This window comes from Haliotis cracherodii, unplaced genomic scaffold (genome assembly GCF_022045235.1).
Source record: "Haliotis cracherodii isolate W230 unplaced genomic scaffold, xgHalCrac1.p SCAF_17, whole genome shotgun sequence".
In the NCBI taxonomy this organism is placed as follows: Eukaryota; Metazoa; Mollusca; class Gastropoda; order Lepetellida; family Haliotidae; genus Haliotis; species Haliotis cracherodii.
The window spans coordinates 1,655,590-1,670,583 of NW_027266272.1; the positions used below are offsets into that span (position 1 = coordinate 1,655,590).

The 14,994-nt window shown below is 43.8% G+C and overlaps 1 protein-coding gene across 1 annotated transcript in view; it reads right to left on the bottom strand.

Moving 5' to 3' along the window:
* LOC139464217 (tetraspanin-18B-like) overlaps positions 1 to 4,235 on the bottom strand; it is a 30,054-nt gene extending 25,819 nt beyond the window's left edge. The window contains exon 1 of the mRNA XM_071245742.1: positions 3,981 to 4,235. The gene's annotated coding sequence lies outside the window, so the exon portion shown is untranslated. The remainder of the gene's footprint in view (positions 1 to 3,980) is intronic.
* Between the last annotated feature and the right edge of the window lie 10,759 nt (positions 4,236 to 14,994).

The following is a 14,994-nucleotide window of genomic DNA, read 5'->3' on the forward strand; positions in this document are numbered from 1 at the left end:
TCTGTAACAATCAAATATTTTAAAAGATATATATCGTTTCCGGATATTATAACCCGTGTTCGTTTCTCAACTGATCACTTGGATTGTTTCAGGCGTTCACATAGGTGTCAGGTCTCAAGGGTCGGCTGAGAAAGCCCACGTGACAACTATTTTCATAACGTCCACGGTTCCTAAAAAATCCATTGAGTGATAGATAACAATGATCAATCAATCAACGTATTATCAGTTAACCCTTTGAACAAAGTATGTTGTTTTTACATCGGCACTTCACGCCATGATAAGAATGTATTCCCTTTGTTTTAGTAAACCTAGACATGTAAACACTCACTTTTGACATATCCACTGTGCAAGATAACAGTAATTAATCAATCAACGTATTTTCTTAATCCTTTGATGACTTGGAACGATCCGTTGCTTTACCCAAAAAAGTAAATCAATTGATCATTCACCTCTTGCTGGTCTGCCACGTGCATATTACATAACACACATTTCACCTCACTTCAAACCTGGATTTAGATTGAATAATTACCCCAGACACAATAAATGTCAAATGGGAACCTTTGTCAGGTAATCTAAGTGGTGCTACCACTAATTGTACCTGTAATAAATTCATTAACTGAGCATTAAGTGAATGACGACAAATACACAAGTGTAGGGTTATACCAGAAAACGTGGATGACAACAAGGGAGTAGTAGTCGTATTATCGACGCAATCCGAAATCCGAAAATGCTTTCACTGCATAGATACTTTTTGTTAGTTTTAAACTATAACCATCTGGGGTATTTCCAAATCCGATGAGCTCCGCCTTTCTTTTTGTCTGTTTGTTTAGGCTGAAGAAATTAATTTACATGCGCCCTTTGTCGAAATCTTTATAGATCACAGTTAACCAATCAGTGTTTATGCAAAAATTCGTAAAACAAATATTGCCTCCAGCCTCCAAGTGTATTTAGCTGTCCTTGCAGACGGTAGCCCAGTCTCTGGTCACGCTCAGTTGCGTTGCGTATCATCCGGGTACTCACGGGGGAAAAAACAATAACAAAGGCAACAACCAGTCCGGGGAATTGCGTTAGATCAGTGCCCCTTTAAGACAAGCATAGTCGCCCCTTAAGACAAGCATAGTCGCCCCTCAAGACAAGCATAGTCGCCCCTTAAGACAAGCATAGTCGCCCCTTTAGACAAGCATAGTCACCCCTTAAGACAAGCATAGTCGTCCCTTAAGACAAGCATAGTCGCCCCTTAAGACAAGCATAGTCGCCCCTTAAGACAAGCACAGTCGCCCCTTAAGACAAGCATAGTCGCCCCTTAAGACAAGCATGGTTGCTGAGCACTATTCCATCCCGGATCTTCACGGGCTAGAAATGTTTTAAGATATATTGGCATAATAAAGGTGTGAATGAATGAGAGCTTTCTTCTATGGACATAAGTAGCTCTTCGCAGAACTCAGAAACCCTAACGTAGGCTGTATTGGGATTGTTTTATGGCCCTTAAGACGGCAAAGTAAAAACAGAGCAGTGAAACACAGGTGTATAGATACAGCCGCACTGGCCGCTAGCAGAGCGCACCCTCGAAATCTACTCACAAGTTTCATGCATACACATGTTTAAGGCCGTCTAGCAAATACTTGACTGTATATGAACCAGGCAATTAACGTTTGAAAATGTCACGCACGAAATTATTTACCCAAAGTTTCAGGTTTGTATAGTTTGGAGGTTTAGTAGGTATATGATAGATCGCAATGTTGACAGCGAAGTCGCTGATGTATGGGAAAATGGGGTTGAGAAGTGAAGAGGTTGGTTCGGGTTTCGCCATAAACATAAAACGTTTTGTTTGTTTTGTTTGTTTGTTTAGCTCCGCACTCAGCAATATTATATATGACGGCGGCCTGCATGTCTGGACCAGACGATACACTGGTCTTCAGCACCCCATGCCTGTCGTAAGAGGCGACTAACGGGATCGGGTGGTCAGACTCCCTGACTTGGTTGATGCATGTGATCATATCCAGTTTGCCTGGATCGATGCTCATGATGTCAATGACTAGATTGTCTGGTCCAGACTCGATTATTTACAAACCGCCGTCATATAGCTGGAATATTGCTGAGTGCGTTGAATAACAAACAAACAAACAAACAATAAAATGCTTGACATCATTAACATCGATCTACAGATACGACGACATGAAATCAACCAAGTCAGCGAGCCTGGCCACCCGATCGACAAGCATGGATTGCTGAAGTCCAGTTCAAACCCGAATCTTCACAGGGTCCAGATAATGGTATCAATGTAAGAAAGAGTCGGTGTGATAACACTTCTTTAAAATGTGCTCACTTTTCGGGGTCAAGATTAGATATTTGTTGTTAACACTGTGATAGAAACAAGCAACTACATAATTGAAAAGGAGCCCCAGTGAGATGGGAGATTCAGAACCTGAACCTGTGGGAAATCTAGACTTGCTTCATTTATTGCTATAGCAATACGTAATGGAGAATTCAAGAGAATCTTTTGATTGCTGATGAGAATCAATGACCCCCGATTTCATTCTACTTTCGGAATCAACAGATTCTGGTAATTTCTCCGACTTAAACCATGTTATGCTTGATATTATTTATCTATCATTTTGCATAATGACCTCTATTTGCGTCAGTTTAACTTGATAAAATTCACGTTCAAAATGGTCAGTGAATGTCTTGCTCAGAATCAGCTGTAACGGCATCAGCGTGACGACAACACAATGGGTTAAATAAGGGCTGATAAGACAGGGAAAATAATATGGTTCAGGGACTGTGCGACAGACGATGGGTTAATCTGCAACCAGGCATTTAGAAACGGAAATGAAACACAAATGCCCACAACAGGATTAAAAAATCACGATTGATTTTGAGATGAGCATCTACAGCGCACGGTGATAACGGTAATACATATGCGGCTATTATTGCTGTCATGGCAACAGTGATGCAACAAAGGAATAGCTATCCCTGTTTAGTTAGATACCGCGCCGAGGTTAAGATGAAGGGGACAGTTGGTATTTAGGGTCAATGATAATAATAATAATAATAATAATAATAATAATAATAATAACAGTAATAATACGTGCATTGTGTTTGAATTCGTATTATTATTATTATTATTATTATTATTATTATTATTAGAGGTTTGGCGCTATATCGAGGGATATTGAAGCGTTACTGAAACACGTCACATGGGGATGAGGAATTATGTACCTACATACTTACACGGCTTAAATAAAGCTTATGTAGCATTGTTACCGCGGCAATACAATGAGGTTAATTGTTAATAGTCGAATGGCATGTTTAAACAGGTGAATTTAGTAATCTCGAGCTAATTTCAATATATCAGTCTGATTTCATTTAATTGAACACACTATCCGACCATTGAAATCACTTTGACTTTATCAATCTGTTGAAAAGCATTTTACATAATACCTTATGGCAAAAAGTGTTTGTTAACGAGACAGGAATATGTACTTATATGCATTCTCAGTTACACCATATGGTTTATGAATGAGACAGGGAGATTTACTTATGAACATTTTAACATACCATATTATTCAAATGTGTTTTTGAACGAGACACGAGATTTACCTGTAAGCAACTTCCTGGTTCATGTAAAAAAATACGTTTCTACATTCTCACATACTCACATACACATATGTAGATACAATGTAGCGTTTTCTTCATGACCCGAAAGAAGATATGGGTCATAGCATTGGTAACACATTTAACATCGGCAGAAAATACAACTACGTGTTTCGCGTAGAACGACTGTCTCCTAAAGCTTCAGCGTCGTTGAGTATCCCAGGTGATCTATATGGAGGTCATGCTGACCTTTGCTTCTGTTACCTATCTTCGGGGAGGTGATCAATAGTCGTCTTCATCTCCATCATCACGTTTTGTCGGTAAGATCAAAGAACGCTACACAGGTAGATAGATACAACACACGACAAGCAACAAAATGCCCTTACCTTGTTGGAAACTATTCTCAGATTAACTACCAGGTATGTCTGGCCATTCCTTGTCAGGTCCACACAACAATGCGGGGCTAGCGTCGTCGTTTCAGTTCTGCGCATGTGCGAATCGGTCGATAATCAAGAGATTGATTGTATCACGGCTTACGAACCCCGACAGTGAACAAAGCTGTGATCACGTTCATGTATTAACATAATATCATATGTCTTACGCGGATTAAGTGTTCTCTGTGGCATAGGGTCTTCAGACCGTGCTGCAATGGGCGTTGTCTGTGATGTATCTCCATGTCTAACAAGCGCTCGGTGGGGGAGATCACAGCCAATGAACGCGATGTTGGACAAGGAAGTGTAAATTGATTCTTGATATACAATAGGAACATCACTAGCTGTGTGGGGTGGTCAAACAATTGTTTCATTTCTTGATTTTTGTGTGAAAATTCCTGTCACAAGGTGGGACAAATATACAATAGAAAAGATATTTAATTCTTTTTACCAACAAGTGTTGGACTTTACAGGTTGTTAAGTGTTAGTTTTGATTGTCTAGTTAATCTCGAAATTTAACCTCTCGTCATCGCCATCGTCGTCGTTGTCGTTGTTGTTGTTGTTGTTGTTGTTGTAGTACCCCACTCAAACACTTTATACTGACTCCAAGCCAACCAGTGCTTGTTTTAGCCCCCTAATCCCAAGCGAGGCAGGGTAACAACAAGTACCATCTTTTAACGTCTTTTGGTACCCAGGACCTTCCGCTCTCCGGGCGGACGCTCTACCACTAGACCACAGAGGCGGCTTTGTAGGGATACTGACAATGGCTTGTTTCATGGGTTCTTTCCTGGCACGAATCATTGTTTACAACAACCGAACTGTCTTGTGTTTTAACACAGTGCCATGTTAATAATTCGTGGACGGATGGAATACGAATTAGGGACCTAATTCAGTATACAGGAAGCACCACCGCTGACCACCCCGACTCCGACCATGACCGCCACCCCGACGCTGACCAATATCCTAACACCAACACCGACCCCGACCCAGACCTCGATCCGACCACGACCCGACCCGACCCCGATCGCTACCCCGACTACGACACCGACACCGACACCAAGACTGAACTCGCCCCTGATCGCTACCCTGCGCAAAAAAACCTGACAGCAACAAGGACAACATACCCTACAAAACAGAAAGTAAAAAGTTTGTAATGAACATTTGGTAAGTTTGCTGAATTTGATGTGTATGGAGATTCGTGTGAAACTGGTATCTTATGACGTACGTAGCTAATGATGACCTTTAACATAGATCAAAAGCATGTTCTACTAGAATTGCATAATTATGTGCATATTTTGCTGTTGGTGTGCAGTGGTGCTCGAGAACATCATAGATATATGCATGTCAAATGACAGCATTTGTAAACAGAATTTGACCATGCAGTACGAATAACAACTTTCATGTCGGCACTTTAAAGTAACCTCTTTAATCCGGACGGCGCCGTTCCGCTGATTTTTTCTTTTGTATATATGAAAAAACGTTCATAAGGGTATGAGAAATGATCGCATTAACGAAGTCCCAACTAACGAGTATCATTGTATGTCAATGTGCATAATTAGGCTCTTCTCACATCGCGGTCTTTTGACGTCACAGTGTTATTACCAAACACCCTGACAGACCCCAAACCCGTTTATCCCCTTACTAGTGGTATTGTATACCATTACCTCTATTGTTTCAGTCAATTACATGTTGTATTGTATATATCACCAGTATAGTAGTGTATATGACAATAGTATTGTGTAAGCCCAGTAGACTGGAACTACCTAGGCGTGAGCTGCAACTGTGAGCTTGATGCTCAAACCTTTGTATCAAATAACATAATTAATTTTGTTTATGTGCTGTGTAATAGCCACCTGTATACAGTCAGACGCAATGGGTATTATCTAAATCTGCTTAGAATATACATGGGGCTACTACTTCGGTAAATTGTTCCATAATTTCTATAAACTTCAACCCATGTAACTTGGAATGCCAAAGTAGACACAATTTTATGGATAACAACTTCTTTTGATACCGTAAAGGCGACGTTATACCATTGTAAAGCCTTTACAGTATTAAAAGAAGTTGTTATCCATAAAATTGTGTCTATTTTGTCATTTGTCAACTTCTAAGTAATGCCTATCAAACAATTCAAGTAACTTTGAATGTTATCAATTAAAACTGGACTGGCTACATTACCTAAGGTTGTCATAAAGTATAACTTCGTGTTCTCGACTACCAATTGAGAAAGTAAGATGGAATAAAATACGGTTCGATAAACGGTTCTGACTTGTGTGAAAAATACCATTATTTGTTTTCACCTGACTATTTAATTACTTTATGAATTCTTACATATCTGAGTATATCAGAAAAAAAATATTTCAGACTGTAAAATTATCATCTTAGTGCAGTCGCATTGAATAAGCGTTTTAAATATAAAAAGTCAACGCCAGAGAGCATCAGTCATCCGGCGATACAGATTCCATTTGGCGCAAAGTATATGAGTGGGTCATTGACAATCAGTGATGACACCAGGTGTTCGCTAAAGGGTAAGCATGTCCTGCTCAACCGGTAACATCTGCCACTCGCACTATTTGCATAAAAAAGTAAGTCTTTGTTTGATGCTTAGCGACACACAACACTCCCGTTACACGAAACCCGTAGAAAAAGTCGCAGAAACCAGTCTGCATCAGACATGGTCTACGAGACACATCCCGTGTGAGTCAGAGACAGAAACAGGCATGTGTTTGCATTAAAAAGACTTTAAGATTGTGAGCGTCTGTGTGGGAAGATCAATCTGTGAAGATCATAAACTAAGATTGCCATTAAGATTGTGAAGATAGTAACGGCAGGAGCACATGGACAAGGCCGACACACTGGAATCACCAGACACCGGCAATGTAAGAAATAAACAGCCGTTGTCAAGGCAACGGCTACCAATCACACCACAATATGCTCCAAGTCTTGGCAAATAATTCATAAAATTCACTTAGCGTGACCATTGGTGCCTCGCAGTGCGGTAGCGGGAGTACTGGAATTGTATAGCTTGCTTCCTGGTTGCTGGCATTAGCCTACTCGTGGTATTGCCGTTAACCCAGCACGTCGGTAGCGACGATGATATTGATATACACATACAAGGGTAGTCACGGTAGCACAGCAGAGACATACATTTACGTCAATCTGAATTTGATCTATGGTAGATATATTTACAAAAATAAACACAGGGCTGATGAATTGTTTTAAAGCGCGCTATCGAGCCATTCTCAAAGACCGGAAGACCTAAAATAACACGTGACACCAATACGTCCTTTCCTGCACACGACCACCAGTAGGTATCTGTGTAGGAAAAATTAACATTGCCGTTAACAGACACGATGATGATATAAGCCACGTTTTGGAAAAAATCCGCATTTGCAATCAACTCTCGATGACTACCTTTAAAGCGCCGGCCAATTCCTGGTTCGATTCCCCACATATGAGTACAATGTTTGAAATCCATTCTTAATGTTCCCAAACATGACACAGGCATGGACGGCAATATGAAATTGATATATGGTTACAATCAGCCAAGACTTCGAGTAATACTCCAAGCATGATATTTCACTTAAAATACAATTAATTATTTCACATTTATCAACGAAGGCGCTGGTAGAACTCATTTGTTGTTTCATGTCATTGTTTGTTTCCTCGTTTGTTCTGCTATTGTTTGTTTCTGCATAACTTACTTCCCTGAAGGGTGTCAAGGTTACAGACTAGTGTTGTTACAACGATCTACCACCTGCACACTGAATATTTATCATTCTTCCTGTTATCCTGATCGATGCCAACGCTCCCTCTCACAAGGGGATGAGTTGCTTGTGACTTGTAATGATTCTAATTTTTAAATCGATATTTCCAATATCATTATCTGTAAACTTTCTTTTGTTATGGAGACGTTGGTGAATTGACGCGCTATGCTCGCACAGGAAATAATTATTAGATTATTAACGCAAGAACCCCACAAAACACAAAATGGAAATAACTTAGTTGTTATTGTTATTTATATCTTATCATAAAGACTCAACTTTTGATCAATTAACTTTCCCTTTATTTCGAGCAATAATCTAGCAGCTCTCGCCTTTGGTATCTACATTTCACAACTGTTGAGGTACTGTCCAGCATAAGCTTTCTATAAAGATCTCAGAGAGCGTCATACGACTGCAGGTTGGGCAGTGTTAGAGTGAGTGAGTGAGTTGGGTTTAACGCCACTTTTAACAGTATTCCAGTTATATCGCGGCGTGTCAGTTTAATGTGGGAGGAAAGCCCGAAGTGATGCAGGTCTCAGACGTTTACCACTTCGGTGAAACCCAGGGTATGGTGCTGACAAACCTAGAAACATAATCGGGGCGAACCGGGATTCGAACCCACAATCATAGGTTTCTGGCGTGTCGAAGGGACGCAACTCTGCACAGCGAATCGCGGCGCCTTAGACGACTGTGCCACCCGTGCCCCCGGGCAGTGTTAGAACATTCACTAGTTAGCCTTGTGCTAGGTCGACGGTTCCCCCAAAACAGTGGTGTAGCTGCAATAGTGTTGACATTCCAGGCCTCGGTAAAGTATAAAGGAAAGGTTATGGAAGACTTGTGGGGACATTTCCAGATTTGAAGACTCAGTGACAGAAATGATGTGTTACTCAATTCCTTATTTTGACTTGTACCATGTGTTCCAATGTCTTGTTCTCCATTATATCCGGGGCGGTTGGTAGCCTAGTGGTTAAAGCGTTCGCTCGTCATGCCGAAGACCCAGGTTCGATTCTCCACATGGGTACAATGTGTGATGCCCATTGCAGGTGTCCACCGCTGTTATATTGCTGGAATATTGCTAAAACGGAGTAAAACCACACTCACTCTCACTCACTCAATTGTCTCATGCTTGTCGACTGAGACGACTAAGGAGGATCCAAAACGCATGACCCTATGACTGTCGATCTCTCTGGGTCGCTGCTCATGCTCTCTGTCACTGGTTTGCCTGGTCCAAGTTAGACAGTTTACAAGCAGCAGTGATATAACTGCAATATTGCTGACCGCGGCGTTGAATAACATTCTGGTCCAGACTCGATTATTTACAGGCCACCGTCATATATATGAAACAATGCTGACTGCGGCGTTAGACAACATACACACACACGCCGTGTGTCTCAGTAAAATAATCAACCAGCTGTCAAAACTGGCAGCTTGACCTGCTGTTGACCTCGCATGTCTGACCCTACCAGATAAATATATACCGTGAAGGATATCACTATACATCTTCGTAACAGGGACACAGCAGAGACAGAGAGATAGCCCTGAGAGACACGAGAGACACAAGGAGAGAGTGAGCTAAGTGCGTGAACTGGATCAGTGCGTGAACTGAATGAGTGCGTGAACTGAATGAGTGCGTGAACTGGGTGAGTGCGTGAACTGGGTGAGTGAATTGCGTAAATGAAGTGCGTGAACTGAATGAGTGCGTGAACTGGGTGAGTGAATGAAGACTTACGGCGCTTCAGACCCAAAGGGTTAAATATTTGCACGTGAAATCCAGGGTTCGATGTGATTCGAAAAGTTCACTCGAGAGTGACTTGAGTTGGGCATCCTGTACCGACCCGAATATTTTGTTTCAACTCAGATTTCGCTCCGACGTTTTTCACCTGTCATACCATTTACAGCACAGCACAAGGGAGCCTAGCCTTATTAATCATGGTCTCGTTCCTTCGCGTCATACTTCGAACCGTATACCCAGTGGCGTGGTCAACAGGGAACAGTGCGGACACAAGAATCAAGATTACCTTTATAGATTTGTAACCTACCAAATGATAAGAATTTAAAAAAAACAGCATAAAAAAAACACCGCGTCAGTTTAGTAAAAGAGTCTGGAGAAACGAGCAATATGGTTTATCTGGATGTGAATGCCTATCATTGAAACGGGTTTTGTAAACTCTTAAATACTTTATGTCCCTCTTCAGTTTAAATGAGATGTTGTTTTTGCTCAGTTCGTGACATGGGTACAGTGTACAGTTGTCACTGCCCATAAATCCCCACCCACTTACACTGAAGTGAGACATAAAGTACTTGAGAGTTTACATCGCCATCGACCCGTGAAGATCCGGGGTAGAACATGTCTTCAGCAACCCATGCTTGCCGTAAAAGGCGACTCTGCTTGTCGAAAGAGGCGACTAACGGGATCGGGTGGTCAGGCTCGCCGACTTGGTTGATGCATATCCTCGTATCCCAATTGCGTGGATCAATGCACATGATGTCAATGACTGGATTGTTTGGTCCAGACTCGATTATTTACAGACCGGGCGTTATATAGCTGTAACAAACAAACAAACAAACAAACAAACATGACACCGCCATCAACTTGTCACGCCCTGGTTGAGCGCAACCGAGTCCAGTTGTACTCGACATTGTCACTACTGACAGGTCGGCTTGTCAAGTTATTCGCCGGTGTCCATTACAAATTCACCTGGTTTCAGCTGACTGAAATTTCTTCATTTGATCGTCTGTCATACATCATTCATCACCAGTTCAACAAAGCACACTGAAGCTTGCAGGTACACTGACGGCCATAAAACTGTTCACCATTAATTATACATGTCAATTTTAGTTTCGTTTTCAAACCGTTTTAAAAACAACTAATTAGTCTACGATTTCTATTTACCGCCATGGATAGGGTCGTGAGGGACTCCGTCATCAACCCAAACAGTTAGACAATACCGGGAGGTGTGTATGGGTAGTGAGAAAGGGGGGGGGGGGGGGGGGGGGGGGGGGGCGGAGACACATGTCAGTGGGGGAGGGAGGAGGACACATGTCAGAGCAGGGATGGAGTGGGACACATGTCGGAGGGGGAGTGGGACACATGTCAGAGGGGAGAGGGGGACACATGTCGGAGGGGGAGGGAGGGGGACACATGTCAGAGGGGGAGAGGGGGACACATGTCAGAGGGGGAGAGGGGGACACATGTCGGAGGGGGAGGGAGGGGGACACATGTCGGAGGGGGAGGGAGGGGACACATGTCAGAGGGGGGGACACATGTCAGAGGGGGAGGGAGGGGACACATGTCGGAGGGGGAGTGGGACACATGTCAGAGGGGGAGGGAGGGGGACACATGTCGGAGGGGGAGAGGGGGACACATGTCAGAGGGGGAGGGAGGGGGACACATGTCAGAGGGGGAGGGAGGGGGACACATGTCAGAGGGGGAGGGAGGGGGACACATGTCAGAGGGGGAGGGAGGGGGACACATGTCAGAGGGGGAGGGAGGGGACACATGTCGGAGGGGGAGGGAGGGGGACACATGTCAGAGGGGGAGGGAAGTGGACACATGTCAGAGGGGGGGGGGGAGGGGACACATGTCAGAGGGGGAGGGAGGGGGACACATGTCAGAGGGAGGGGGACACATGTCAGAGGGGAGAGGGGGACACATGTCAGAGGGGAGAGGGGGACACATGTCAGAGGGGGAGAGAGGGGGACACATGTCAGAGGGAGGGGGACACATGTCAGAGGGGGGGGGACACATGTCAGAGGGGGAGGGAGGGGACACATGTCAGAGGGGGAGGGAGGGGGACACATGTCAGAGGGGAGAGGGGGACACATGTCAGAGGGGGAGGGAGGGGACACATGTCAGAGGGGGAGGGAGGGGGACACATGTCAGAGGGGGGGGGGGGGGACACATGTCAGAGAGGGAGGGAGGGGACACATGTCAGAGGGGGAGGGAGGGGGACACATGTCGGAGGGGGAGAGGGGGACACATGTCAGAGGGGGAGGGAAGGGGACACATGTCGGAGGGGGAGGGAGGGGGACACATGTCAGAGGGGGGGGACACATGTCAGAGGGGAAGGGAGGGGGACACATGTCAGAGGGGAAGGAGGGGGACACATGTCGGAGGGGGGGAAGGGGACATATGTCAGAGGGGGAGGGAGGGGGACGCATGTCAGAGGGGGAAGGAGGAGACACAGATCTTAGTTGGAGGTATGGGGACACTTGTCAAAGCGGACTTTCTGATAAACGTTTTTGGAAAACAAATAAATCTTATTTAATGAAACTAACGGGTCATAGATACGTGATGGAACAGCGAAACAGATGTCTAATTAATTATATATCGTGTGATCAATGATATCTCAGAATATCAGATTTCCTCCACCTCACGGCCACCCACCAGACGGGTTCAGTGTCAGGGTGTACCGTGAATAATTCCCAGAATGACTCACTACACATGTGCGCGTTCAAGTAAAATTTAATGCAAAATATTTTCGTATTAAAGCAGTAAATTCTTTTCTTAACTGCGCATCAAGGTATATTTACAGCAGATAGCGCCGTTAACAGTGTGTTCTCGTGCACCGTGAAGCATTCGTTGGGTGTGCGGGTGTCTTCGTTCAACGCCGCACACAGCAATTCTCCAGCAACCTGCACATAATCGAGTCTGGGCTATGACTTTGGGGTTCGTTGACACATCACTAAGTCACCAAGCTTGTCCGCCCTGTCAGCTATGTAGTGTGTGAACTATTTATTCATCTGTTCCAGCAAGCCGCGCCAGCTCGATAATGTTTTAATGGACACTTTTAGATTTCAGCAGCCAGTTCTTTTAACACACCCAAATACAAGGACAAATCTGGTAGCGGGGAGAGAAAATTTATTTCAAGTTTCAACAAGGTAAACCTTCAATCCGAGGGAATATCAAGCAAGTTTTTGTCACTTGCAGAACCAGTGACAAGGCACGTACAAGCCCAAGTAGGACAATACATCCTTGAAATCAGAAATCAACCATGTAACTTTTTCTGACCAATTCGGCATTGAATTATTTTCCGGTTTTAACTGTTCATATTTGACAGCTGAATAATGTTGTTATAGTTCACTGGACAGAATATTAACGAAACCACTCGGACTACCGAGATTTGATTTTATTCTGCAAGAAAGAAAAGAAATTAGCCAAAGGTTAACGTACCTAGCTCGCACACTGCTGTAGCGGCCAGTCCAGGCTCATCCACATACGCCACTGCTTCCAAGAACAGGGGACGGGGGGGGGGGGGGGGGGGGGGGGGTATTCTCGTGGTTAAAGTGTTCCGAAGACCCAGGAACATGGGTGCAATGTGTGAAGCCAAATTCTGGTGTCCCCCGCCATCATATTGCTGGAATATTGCTAAAAGCGGCGTAACACAATACTCACTCACTTCCAAGAACGGAAGTGCCCCCTACCCAATGCGAAAGGGATTTTTTTTTTCAAATTTACTAATCAGTGAAGCATCTTAGTCTGTATATCAAATAATAATAAATTTCAATCATTCATCTTCCATATTGTAAAATGAAAAGGCATCACCAAGACGGAGAGGCAACATTTCTGTCAACACACTGCCCTGGGACTTCAACCAGGCGTGACGCCGTGATATAACTGGAATACTGTTAACAGCGGCTATAAACCCAACTCACTCACTCACTCACAACCAGGCGTGAAGGTTCGCGATGATGTGTGCCATTCTCATAACAACTATCAGCTAGGGCCCCGTTCCATAAAGAATGCGATCGTAAGATGCTAAAACGATCGTAACGACATACCCTAACATAACCTTACGATAGTTGTAGCGCTGAGGTGATCGTAACTCCTATACGCTAACATAGGCTTACGATAGTCGTAGCGCTTAGAATGCGTCATGGAATTTGGTCCTGTTGCAACTGTCCTTCCCAAATAGCGAAAAAAATAATATATTTATAATTATTAGATATCAAAGTTAAACTGTTCAATGTGAAAGGTACCCATGCATATATCTGTGAATTTACACGTCTGATAGGTGAACCGATGTTGACATATTTGTGTGAACACTGAACAGACCTCCCTGTTGAGATGTCCGCGTCCAGTATTCTTCAGCTCTGTGTCCCTCACAGAACAGGTTTGGTCATTCCTTCGTCCGTCTCCATGTCATCACATTTTTAATCACAACAACATTCAATGTAGGCTCAATATTTCATATAGAATCGACATGTTCTTAAAATGTGCAAGCGAGCGATAGATTTCTTGTCTTGGTTTGTTTGTAGATCGATGTTACTTATGTCAAGCATTGCACTGTTTGGACCAGACAATCCTAAAATTGTTATACGCAACTGGGATACGATGGCATGCATCAACCAAGTCAGCGGGCCTGAACACCCGATCCCGCTAGTCGCCTCTTTTGACAAGCATGGGTTGCTGGCTACAAATTCTAGTCCGGACCTCCCAGGGGGCACATCCGTCTTATCGCATGAAGTATCAGCTTGAGTAGGAGAGGCACAGACACATGCAGATGCATAACAAACGTAACGAGTGTTTCTGTGTTGACTTAAATTCAAAGTCCACTTTGGCAATGTGCCAGTATACTCGAGTAACTCTAACGAGGAAGGTATTTTTTTAGGTCATTGGGTGAGTGAGTTAACATTTAACGTCGCATCGGCATTATTTCAGTCATATATAGCGGTCCTCCTGTCACTGGAATATATACTGTCATGTTCAAAAGGTGAGAGGTGGTTTAAATCGATGCCATAAACCTTAGGTCGGGGTTGGAGTCCCAAGTCGTCCCTCGTTATTGTTCAACACCACCATACTCGTGGGTTTCTCCAAAATGGTCGTCCAAAAATACGATTTTTTGCCGGATTCTGCAAAAAACAAACGAATCCAACTGCCCCATCAAATTGCAGCCACATCCTTGGAATATCCTGTATATCTCCGTGGGGCAAAGTGCACTGCGGGAGATAGTCAGCGCCTGTTTGTGTCTTTAAGTACCCGCGTGGGTGTGACTGGCGTGGTCACCTGGCGTTATTTCCCATGTTCACACACTATACTGATCCGTTGACAATCAAGTAATAAAATTGTTGATGGCATCGATGTCTCCCGGACAACGAGGTGGCAAATGCATTTACAGTTAATGCTTACAATTGACTTCTTTCATGTTGAGGGCATATTGTCGGAATGGTTCGCAGGTCGTCCCTGGGATTAATGGCTTGTCCAC